The following is a 12,964-nucleotide window of genomic DNA, read 5'->3' as shown; positions in this document are numbered from 1 at the left end:
CCATATAGTAGTGGCGCGGCGCGACGGGCCTAATGTGTTAGTGAAAAAAAAAAAAAAAAAAAATTAAACTAATTGTTATTTTAAAATATCTTCTAAAATAAATAAGAGTAATAACTAGTATTAAAATAGTAATGAGTTTTTTGAAGTGAAAACTTCTTTAGCGGCGTTGAGCACTTTTTCTGTAATGGGTATAAAATCTTAAACTCGCGTCAGGACACGTGACCTGATCGAAAAAGCGTAAGACGGATGGATGCACTTTTTCTGTAATGTGTTTTTGAATTTTTAAATAATGAATTTGGTTTAACTATGTCGAATGATCGCAATCTTAGCACAACGAAATACAAAACTACTATTGATGCGGTCTTTATTAGACATTTAAATAGGTTCGAATCAAAACTGTTCGTTTCTTACTTCAGCTACCATAAACCTATCGTATCAGTTTTAGAGATTGGCGATGATAGTTCTGGTAATGATGATGGTGAAAAAGTCGTTGAAATTATGGATGAAAGTTGATTTTTCGGAGAGATAAACTTTTTAATGTAAAATAATTGTAATAGTTTTAAACTGCCCACACACTTGTAAATATAGACGCGCAATATCGTTACACGAACCGCTTACCATTTTTCAATATATAAATGGCTAACAGTCGATAACAAGAACCGATAGCTAAATAAATGCATTATAGTATAGTACTATGCAAACACATATTACATATACGTAATAAGGGAATTTAGTGTATAGCATATTGCAGAAAAGAGCTGTACGGTCTCCTGACGATGTTGAAATAAGCATTAAAGCCTGAGATGTTGACTTTACAATGAATTATTGTTAAGTTCTTTACAATTATTCATTGTAAAGTCAACATCGCCTGAGGATTCTCCGGTTTCGGAGCGAAACGTGCGTAGAGGGTATATTGCCGGAGATCTGTTTGGTGTGGAGTATAAGGATTGAAGAAATTATAAATTACACCATACAGATTCTCTTGCTTTTCGCGGAGTATAGCAAATTAAGCTTAATGTCGATAACATCTGCATATCGTCTGCGAAAGGTGCAGAAGCCATTTGTGGGATTGAGTATACGCTTTTATAATATGATTCCTAAGGTAATTTTGGACCTACCAATGCATACGTTTAAAGAATGTGTTAAAACACATTTATTACAGCGAGGTTATTATACAATTGATGAGTTTCTTAATGACAAGGTTGCTTGGAAGCATCCGGCTCCGCTTTCATCTCTCACAAGATAGAAAAATGAATGTTAAAATGTAAAATGTAATTTTATGTTGGAACAGAACAACTGCTGAGTTTCTTGCCGGCTTCTTCTCGGTAGAATCTGCCTTCCGAACCGGTGGTGGAGTCACTACACACGGACAGACTTGGCGTTTCAAAAGTGCTTGTATTAGGCCTACTTGAAATAAATGAATTTTGAATTTTGAATTTTTTAGGAGAGTCCCAAACGCGCCGTGATCTAGTTAACAAAAAACTTAGTCGGGATTTATTATTATTATGGATGTTGGTTACTCTTTCACACAAATATACTAAACGGATTTGACAAAATTCAGAATGAAGATAGATTGTACCCTGGATTGTTTATTGTATATTGTATATATTAACAAAGGGCTACTCCTTATCCTAATTGAATTTTATAAAGTGTTATGATTCAAATAAAGGTACAATGTAATTAATGATAATGTAAACATTTTATAATATGAACAGTAAGCAACTAGTGCTGTATAGACAGCGCCAACGAACACGGGGCGCACTCTGCCACTCATTGTATAGACAGCGTCAACGAACACGGGGCGCACTCTGCCACTCATTGTATAGACAGCGTCAACGAACACGGGGCGCACTCTGCCACTCATTGTATAGACAGCGTCAACGAACACGGGGCGCACTCTGCCACTCATTGTATAGACAGCGTCAACGAACACGGGGCGCACTCTGCCACTCATTGTATAGACAGCGTCAACGAACACGGGGCGCACTCTGCCACTCATTGTATAGACAGCGTCAACGAACACGGGGCGCACTCTGCCACTCATTGTATAGACAGCGTCAACGAACACGGGGCGCACTCTGCCACTCATTGTATAGACAGCGTCAACGAACACGGGGCGCACTCTGCCACTCATTGTATAGACAGCGTCAACGAACACGGGGCGCACTCTGCCACTCATTGTATAGACAGCGTCAACGAACACGGGGCGCACTCTGCCACTCATTGTATAGACAGCGTCAACGAACACGGGGCGCACTCTGCCACTCATTGTATAGACAGCGTCAACGAACACGGGGCGCACTCTGCCACTCATTGTATAGACAGCGTCAACGAACACGGGGCGCACTCTGCCACTCATTGTATAGACAGCGTCAACGAACACGGGGCGCACTCTGCCACTCATTGTATAGACAGCGTCAACGAACACGGGGCGCACTCTGCCACTCATTGTATAGACAGCGTCAACGAACACGGGGCGCACTCTGCCACTCATTGTATAGACAGCGTCAACGAACACGGGGCGCACTCTGCCACTCATTGTATAGACAGCGTCAACGAACACGGGGCGCACTCTGCCACTCATTGTATAGACAGCGCCAACGAACACGGGGCGCACTCTGCCACTCATTGTATAGACAGCGCCAACGAACACGGGGTGCACTCTGCCACTCATTGTATAGACAGCGCCAACGAACACGGGGCGCACTCTGCCACTCATTGTATATGAAATTATGAACTCGAAAAAAGAAAATGTTACAAAGTGTTACAATCATAGCGAAGTTTCGAAAAAAAGAGTATACAAAGCAAACTTACCACGACTTAAAACAGCATTTGCCAGACGCTTTTTCCCTTATATTGATGCACATGTCTACATTGTATTTGTATTGTATTCTTAAATATATAGATATTAAGGACCTAACTGTAAAGAAGGCTAGGGAAAAGTTAACATTTTGGCTCAACACACTTGGATACGATGACACTGAAAAGATATTAAAATTCGTACAGTAAAATTTTATATATTTATTTATCTTACCATTTTATATATGTAGAAATAATACATATCTTATTATTACCTACTATATTATATATACAGGGTAATTTGTGTATTTTATTCGTTTCTTACCTCATTAATGCCTTTATTTAAAACTGTCACCTTCATCAATTTCTCTTTTTTGGCCGAGCAATCAATTTTGGCAATCTATTAACTGGGCCCCACGATACAGGTCGCCTAGTGTGGGGTCCACAGGATATCAATAATAAGAGGCAAATATCAATATTATGTGCATTCAGCTTTACAAATTTAATATATTAACCAATTCACGTGAAATTGTTTTACTTTTTGTGTTGTATTTCTTTTTCTTTATACTATTGTATTGATATTCTGTGTAACATTTTAGTTTCAATAAATGTTTTTTTAAATGTTGCCCTATCCAAAATAATTTCTAACGAAATAGTTATAACACAGAAAATAATTAATATTATAACAGCATGGTAGCATTTTTAATAATGTTGTTACATAAATATATTTTGTTATATAATGTGTTGTGTGTTATAACGCCCACCTATATTAAAAAGCAGTGATAGCCTAGTGGGTAAGGCAACGGCCGGCCCGTCTACATATTCGGAGTTATGTGCGTTTTAATGAAAGATATTAAATATAAACTTGCTTTAATGGTGAAGTAAAAAACATCGTAAGGAACTAATGATGTTCTCAAGGGCGTGTATGTATGTGTGTCTACCGATGCGCACTTGATCGGCGTTGTTTACTACGCCTTCCCCGTAACCCTTCTCATCCAGAGATTCATCTCAGGGTTGATATGATGAACCTAACCGACTTATCAATAGAAAGTGTTCTTGTTAATAAATAGTTTTTGAGTTATTAGCAAAAAACTAAAAGCTATTTTTTTCATCTTAATCTTTTAATAACAGTGCCAATTTACTTTAGATACTTCTTTTGTTGACAGCATTTCGTATCGAATGAGTTATGGCTAGATTTTTAGAAGCTTGATTAAGAATTTACACGTTTTTGAACTTGTTGGGGGAAAAATTACTCGGAATTCACAGTCAATGGAGTTAGTTAATAATTGTACCGTTTCAGAAAACGCGCCACGTCAGGGAACGAGTGCAAAGTAAAAACAGAACGTTACAAACTTAAGAATAAAAGTCTTTAAGTTCCAGGCCTCGTATAATGTAACTGCAGCTGTGTTTTACGATTGTGGTTCTTGTTGCTAGGCGACAAAGAGTGATAATGCAGTGACAAGGTTGCGCCAACAATGCGATGCAAATAGAAAATGTATTGTTACCAGAACTCAACAAGGCATTTAGCGAGATTTTCTCAACGTTACGTTTCGGATCATTGCTTTTATATCGCGATATTGGATATCGGGTCTTTAGGAACGCGGAGTTGGCTCTGCTGCCAACGTAGAGTAATGTTTTGCCCGTAGCGTTGTCGTGTATAAAAAAATTAATAAATGAACATTCATGAAATTTGGAATTAGCCATACTACGCAAAAGACAAGCAAATTAATCATTGTATATTATATCAGTAAAGTAACTCCTTCTATGCAATAAATTGGAAAAACTAATTCAGTTAGAATTTAATGCACTCGATGAACTCCGTATTGGTAAGGTAGGCAATGTTTGTATAAAAATCCGTAATCTTTCAAGTTACATCAATGCAACTTCATATAGAGCTACTATAGCGGTTCGGTTAGAAATAATGTTTTTTTTTAAATTCTACCCCAAGGGAGCCGAATAAGGAATTTAACAATGTGTGAAAGTCCTTTATTTTTCATGTTTTGTCCATGAAACTCGGTTCTTTATTAATATAAAGTATGTATCGCAGTTTAATAAAAAAAAATTAGAAAAGCCGTTAATATTTCATGTTAGAAATTTTGTCGGTTAACTATTTGACTTTTACTCTTAAGATCACTATTCTATGTTAGTGATGGAAGCTGAGACAGATGGATGCTAAATCCTCTTTCATACTCCCAAACTGCAGCAGCCATCTTTTATCTTACTTAGAAGTTTTCGAATAGTAATGGGAGATCCGAGGGCAAAAGTAGATTCATTATTCGTGCACACCTCAGTTGTATGTTGACAAAAGTTGCATCACTACCTGTGGCATCCGAAACTTATATCATAAAGCGGAATAGTTTGTTAGTACTGTCAGTATGATTCAAAAAAATCTTTACTTTAGCTGATTTCTGGACTTCCACGAATATTAAGTCCTTAATGAGACAAATTGGTCCAGCCGTTCTCATTGGTATAGTGAGACTAACGATACGCCTTCCAACTTATATAATTTATGGGTTATTTAAAATGGTTCAAAAATCCCGATGTTGCTCATCAGCATGTACCTTTTACAGCCGCCTTTTTTATAAATTCAAATTCAAATCTTTATTTCCGTGATTTCAGGTTAACAAATTTGATCTTATAATAAAACATAACAAGTTCCGTGCTATAATCTGCTATTCTATTGCATGCAAATTATAATAACACCTTAATTATAAAATAATTTTTCTATTTTATGCAAAATGTCAGAAAATTAAGGTATAAAACAATCTAGTTGTTTGTCTGCGTTTATTATGGCTTTGTCGAATCCTGTGGGAACTGTTTAGTTTGATGGGATAATATGCAACCTATTTTACTCTCCGTCCTTACTAGCTCTACAATACACGTTGATTGGATGCTTAGTTGGGGCGTAAAGGAAGGACAAGAAAAAAAAAACAAAACACCATCGCATTTATTATATTGGTATCTATGATTTGTCTGGTAGCTTCATCAAACACACCAAGCTTGGAAACCTACAGATGAACGTGCTAAAAAATATGTGATGGGAGGCCATGGTATTCAGATATTCACTGCAATACCCACAATGTTCAGGATGGCACTTAGATCTTTCATTAATTAACAGTATTATAAAGCTAAATACATAGTTTCTTAGCAGTAATCATTTATTCTCATGACTATTATTCTTCCTTCCTGTTAAAGTATTCATTTTATAAAAGACATCCTTAAAGCCCACCAACCTGTATAAGAGCAGTGTTGTGGGTCTGTACTCTATAAACCTGACTTTCCAAGGAGTGAAATAAAACAACTGGACCGCCTCTAATACTGTATATTAAGCTTCTCTTTAATTCATATTACTTGTTACCTTCAAATGACTCTACTACCAGTTCGGAATGCTGTCTTCGGCAGAGAAGACCACTGGCAAGAAACTCTACCGTTGCTCTTTTATTCAATAAATTAAAACAAGACTTATAAACACAATTACAACATTGTCATATGTTATAACGCTAGGCCCTTTTATACAAGACATATAAGACAGGTCAAACATAACTACTATGATCATTTATAACATCAGGGCTTTTGGAACAAGTTGTTTGTACAAAGCAACCTCTGCTACATAAACTGTCTGTGTAAAATAATGCTAGGGCTCCATATATGATACCTAAATAAACCAAAGGATGTTATATACTTATCTGATGAAACATCAGGTACAACCATAGTACCAACAACTTTTAACAACTTATCTCAACACCATCACCAGTATATACGATTCTTGTTCCGCCACAACAACATTTCGTTAAGTATATCGTTTCCATTATAAATCATCTATTCCCAATTTGTAACGTTCTATCCACAATACTTTACTCAATCTCCTTTTCTCAATTCATTAATCTAAATACGTGCTAACTTTTCTTTCCCGCCAATCGATCTTGTCAAACTCGTGTCTCCCGCCATAGATCCTATACTTTTCTTTGACAGTCTACTAAAGTCCATTATTCTATTTTCAATACATTATCAATGAGTATACAAACTATGATTTGTTGATACATTTAATATAATCATCGGGTTTAGCATAGATAAAGTTCTGTAATTCTCTATTTCCTAACAAACGCATACCTACTTGATGATCCCGATCTGTGAAGCCACCAGATCATGAGTCATGCCTGGAAATCAGCGCAGCATCACGTCATTGAACTTTGATCCCCCATCGACGTGCTACTTTTGGTGGGCTTCTTGTTACGCCTGAAAGTGTTTAAAAGTGGATCAGCGTTTAGCATTGTAAATGAAACAACGATTTCTAAAGTAGGTAATTTGCAATAATAGTAGTTAATATGCATGAAACTTTAATCTAAAACGAGTGAGCGTGTGTGACGTGCGTCTTACACTTTGTAAAACGCACGTCACACACTCTTAAATCTACTAGCTGTTGCCCGTAGCGTTAATTGCGGTTGTTTACAAGTTCCGCGGGAACCGTTAGTTTGCCTGGTGATTTTTATGCGATTTTCTTAAGGACCTCAAATATATATAATAATGTTGAACCAGGCCAGTAGTTTCGAAGTCCATTGAGTACAAGTAAACAAACAAAAACATAATTCCTCTTTATAATATTAATTTAGACGTATAGAAGATAACTTCCGTTGTTCAAATAAGTAGGAACACGTAGAAGCCGCAAGGTGGAGCGTACGTACTTACGAGATGAAGGTTAACAAGAAAACACGCTCATGTGGGTCGCGGAAACTTACTCGTGACTCAAACTATGAGGATATCGCCACAAGTTCCGACAAGCCCCGACTAGCCCCGACAAGTTTGCAGCAAACTAAACGCGTTATCTCATAACTTATAGGTTTATAATACTTAATAGTTTACAAATTTCTAACGATTTTCAAGACAGCGCCCCGGAAGTTACGGGTTAGGGTGTCTTCAAAGTAAAAAGGCTATCACACTCAAATCACATCACATCATATTTTAGTCTTCAAATACTTTCCGGGACAGAGAGAAGAGGTCAAGGCCTAATTTTGATATTCAAGACCGATTAGAAACCGGGTTATCGACTAACCTAATGACAGATTAACGTTGTTCCGCAGAATGCCATTGAAAGTACTAAAGTAAGCAGTATTTTGAAGAGAAAATTCAGAAATTGTAATTCCTAGATTGTCCCTGCCGGGAATCAAAGCTTACTTAAATCGGCGCTCACCGTGGCCCCAGACAGGGCTACACGTCACAGCATGCATTCCTGGCTTTCCCTGCGACGTGTTGCTCTGTTTATAGGCGATGGTGTTCCACGTATCAGCAGGTAGCCATCTGCTTGGGGTCTGATTGCTATAAAAAAAAAAAAACATAAAATGATAAAGAACAGTTTTCTTTTAAATTGAACGACAGCTGACGTAGTTGCGGGTCGTTGTGTGTTTGATCAGCTTAGTCGGGAACTCGGGAACAAGCTCGGCCGGACCAGTTGCGGTATCTTCAGGGCTTAATTAGAAATTGCCTTCGCCGCGCGCTCTACTTGAGCACAAAATCTACATATAGTACATGTACATGTACTATGGAGGTTATCAAATACATACAGTCAAAGCGATTTGCACAAAGTACGAGATCAATGTACGTAATGTGTTTATATGACCAGTTAGAACCAGAGATTCAATGATGTAAAGAAATCGTAAACAATGCAGACAAATCTGTAATATTCGTAAGTACGATAATGGATTGCTGTGATGTCAGCTGAGCTGAGCCGTTTAATGTATTTAAAATTATAATGAGTGCACAAACAAATGAATCTGCAGCTCTAGCTGTCGAGCAAAACCATTGTATCCGGACTTGGGCATTGCAGCGAGCACCCGCGCGCAACGTGTGTGTCTTAAAGTAGCATATTCAAGGCTACGATGCCACGAGCCAGCTGTCCCAGCGCAGATGGCAGCAGGGTAGACGGCGCCGTATGTTCATAAAGTAACTGTTGAATCCCGCCACTCCACGGCTTCGTTGGTCTAGTGGATCATATTCGGCTGCATGGTCCCCGAGTCGAGCCATTGAATGAAATGGGCCATGGGCCATGGGAATTGGCAGTGATTCATCCCCGCGGCTCGGAGAGTACGTTACGAGCTGTCCACCATGCGTCTGATCTGTTTCCGATCGTGTGGGATCTATGCCAGTGGCGTGCACTTCATACATGCACAAAAGCACTGCATACCGTAAAATTAAAATACAGCCCGTATCAGAGCAGGATTTTTTCCATTTTATGCAATTATACTGTTGTATGCCCTGGTAAGAAACCCAGTGCACGCCACTGTTCTATGCCCATCGGACTGTGATAGTAAAGGAAGAGAAAGCTGTGTTTGCGCACATACTTGTGCAATATAATATATACCTACGCGTAGTTAAAAATCTCCTGAGATTGACCACCGTGCCCGAAATCGGTTACGGAATCTCTCGCTGTTGAATCTGTTGCGTTATTAGTGTGACGTTAATGGTGGGACGAGAGGTCTGCCTCGTTTTTCTAGTGAGCAGCATGTTGGAATGAAAACTGATTGTTTATGGGTTTTATGTCAAGATGTTCTAAGCGCGAACCGATAGTTAACAATACTAGTTCCACATCCGTGCGAGAGCATTAGTCCTAGTCATTAACACCGCTCAAGCTGCGATAGCTACGAGTATATTAGGCTCGTGCGGGCTAAAACGATTATAACCGGAGCAGCGTGAAGAGTCATACCTATCCCATAAACCTTTTATCTTTGGTTATGATGTAAAAATATTCTTTTTTTATTAAGTCTTTGATGAAATTGAAAATTCGACACTAGTCAGTCGGCGGCTCTTCGGTCTCGATTTTGTTAGTAGCCGATTTGACAGAATTACTTTAAAACTATGTACGTGATAAAATAACATACCTGTAAATATGTTCCTCCTTGAATCCTTGAATCCGCAAATTGTCCGCTACGCGCCTTATTTGCCAATTCCACTTAGATGCGACTTTACTTTGTATCTTTTTTAAACGTGCGATAAGAATATCCACTTTAAAATACAATTGAGAACCTATTTCTTTTGGAAGCTAGTCACCGAGCTCTTATACGCAGGCAGCGTCTGGAGGCAGCGGGCGGGAGTTATCTGCCTGCATCAAAGATTTCAATTAAGATCCACTCCGTGCTGCAGTGCACGTGAAGCGCTCTCAAGACCGCACCCCATCCGCGCCGGACGGACGGACGGTTTGTCTAGTGTAGTGATACCCGCAGGAAATACTACGATTTGATTGGATTTAACACGAAACATTAACGAGTTACTGTTTGTGAAGCTATGAAGCTTTCAGAAAAGGTTCTTAACATGGTGCGCTTACTTTATTTTTCTTTAATTTTATGCGATTTGCGCAAACTTTTCACAAGGAAATACTTAAAAAGACCCCATAAAAAATTCGTTAAATATGTTCAAGTATGTTTTAACTATAATGAGAAGGGGGGGGGGGGGGGGGGGGTATGTGCGGATTGGTAAACTTCACAAGCTTTGATAACATTATGGAGCAATTTTGCTTATAGGCCACTATTTCAATTTCAATTTCAATTTATTCAGCAAAGTATATATTGTTACATTTATAATACAATATTTAAAACCACTCTAAGTCGCTAAATCTATAAAATGATTGATAAAATTACCAATTCCACAAGTTGGCCAAATTGATGTTTTGTTTTGTTTGCAAATTTTTAAGCGAGCTGATAAAGAAAAAGATAAAGTGATAACTTTGGTCTCTACAGCCATTTTCCAGTACTTTAGAATTAGCGAACTCCTCAGCGTTGAGTTTGCTAATTCTATGAGTCCCTATCTGTTGTTGTCACCGACGTATCCCAAAGATTAGCCCGGACACCAACTATAAAAGTTATTATTCAGAAGAATAAGTAACAGTAATTAATCGCAGATGTGCACTAAAATGTCAAATAACGACTTGGCACCGACTAAGTAGCTCATAATTTTTGGTTTGATTTGTCTCGTAACTTATGTTATAATCTATCATTCTCTATATTGTTTGCGGCTATACTCTATATACGGTTGAAGGCTTATAATCCTTACTAATATAAATGCGAAAGTGGTTTGTTTGTTTGTTTGCTCTCGTTCACAAAGTAACGAGGCAACTAATTTACTTGATTTTTGGCATAGAGTTAGTTGAAAAGCCGGAGAGTAGCACAGGCAACAAACAAACGGTTAGCGCGGGATTTTTAAAAAGCTGTAAGTATGACGTGGCCAGCAGCTATTATTGTTGTAAGTAGCAAACTAACGTGGGGACAATGTTTAAGTATAACTAATCTGTATCACCTGTTATTTAGGTATAGTACTGTACTGTGTATTTTTCCACAAAATAAATAAACATGTGTTAATTGCAACCATGCTGCGCTGGGTAGGCTCAGCACCTCGATCACAAACTCTTGTATTGATTGAACGGTGTCGCTGTGACCGGCGTGTTCCGCTCGCCCAATATCCGCCCTCGGGAACTATCTGCACCGTGCTCCGACTCGCAGGGCCACCCTCCCCTTCCCCCCTAAGATCGTGCAGTAAGCTATAATCCAGAATCGATCCCATGCTTTTGAAATTCAATCGATCTCGTTTTGACATGTAAATAGTGAAAGAAGTTTGTAGCGGGTCCCCTGTCAGTACTTTGTTAACATGATATGTACAACCAGGTACAAAGTAAATAATAATTATTATTTACTAGTTTTGTTCCAAATTAATATTATTGAGCTGATGCTGAGCTGATCGTTTGCGTTCAATTTCCGCTTTTCCGCGGAACTTGGTTCAAGTTCCTCTTATATTTTTTTAGAACCATTTTCAGTAAAATTAAAATCTATTTCGCATATTCAAATATACAATTTCTTAGGTATAAGTCCTATTTTTTATACTTATGGAATACTACTGGGTTCAATCGAAAATGAATTAAAATAAAAAATAATGTTCTTAATGCATTAATAAATGGCAAAACTCTGAGAAAGCAAACAAAAAGACTAAGAATTCTGAATATTCTTTTTTAAAGTCACCAAAAGAAATAGTTTATATTGGGGCAATTTTATGATCGAATCATGATATTGTTCACGAGCAAAAAGAAAACTCGATATTTTACTGAAAGGCGGAGTTTTAACGTTATGGACAATACGTTAGGTAAGCATCACCATTACAAGATCTTTAGTAAGATTGTAAGAATATTGCTATGGTGGGTAGTGGGTACCTACGGTATAAAATAACAGTATTGTAGCAGCTTCCTCACGAATTGCGAAACCTATTCCAAGTTCGATGCACCTACCTCTTTCAATAAAATTTAATCTATTTTTTTAACTCACTATATAAACAAAGTTTTCATTACTTTTTAGTGTGAACTAGGTTTAAAAGAAAGAAAAACAAACCTCTTGTTATTTTATTTGTTTTATTAATTTTAATGCCCACTAAAAACTAATGAGAAGATTGTATTAATTAAAAAGTCATACTTATCAATGAAGAGAATAAAAAAGGTTTTTTGTCATATGTCTAGTTTGTTTGTTTGTTTCAATATGTCTGCATCAATCTACATACCCTTATAATTTATTAAATAAATTTAAATAAAGAGTTCGACGAAGTAGAGTGACGTCATGTGTGCCGCTGACCTGGCACAATTCATGTATCGCTAGCCTGCCTAGCTGCGCGGATCTCTAATGTAGAAAACACTTACAATAATTGGCATTATACGTATAAGCATCGGTGGTTCAGTGGTAGAATGCTCGCCTGCCACGCGGGCGGCCCGGGTTCGATTCCCGGCCGATGCAAGTCTTTTTTTAAACATTTTATATTTTAGCTCATATTTTGTATAAATTTGTACAGTTCGGATGCGCTTCAATTTGTTAACACCTAAAACTCTCAAAAGAGAGTTTTGTTGTTTTAGGTGTTAGCTTGGGATAAAGTTCATCTTCAGATTCACACTGCCACTCCGTCAGGGTCATCCACGGCCTATTAACGTCCCACAGCTGGACAAATGCCTACTCTCACATGGGAGAGAAGGTTTTATAGCATAGACCCACCACACTGCTTCAATACGGATTGATGGTCTTTAACGTCTATTGTCACGAGAACCGACGGCAGTTTTCCTCCTTCGCTGATACTAAAAATTCTTCAACAAAATAAATTAACTACCTGACAATGGTTGGCCCGACCCGGGATTCAAACCCAGGACCTC

At 38.0% G+C, this 12,964-nt stretch overlaps 1 non-coding gene across 1 annotated transcript; it reads left to right on the top strand.

Moving 5' to 3' along the window:
- The first annotated feature begins 12,486 nt into the window (after positions 1 to 12,486).
- Positions 12,487 to 12,557, top strand: Trnag-gcc. Its single transcript has one exon. It is a non-coding gene; the product is annotated as a tRNA-Gly (tRNA).
- Positions 12,558 to 12,964: the final 407 nt, after the last annotated feature.

Source organism: Pararge aegeria, chromosome 10 (genome assembly GCF_905163445.1).
Source record: "Pararge aegeria chromosome 10, ilParAegt1.1, whole genome shotgun sequence".
NCBI lineage: Eukaryota > Metazoa > Arthropoda > Insecta > Lepidoptera > Nymphalidae > Pararge > Pararge aegeria.
Note: the sequence above shows the minus strand (reverse complement) of the source record. Positions and strands in the feature narration are given on the sequence as shown.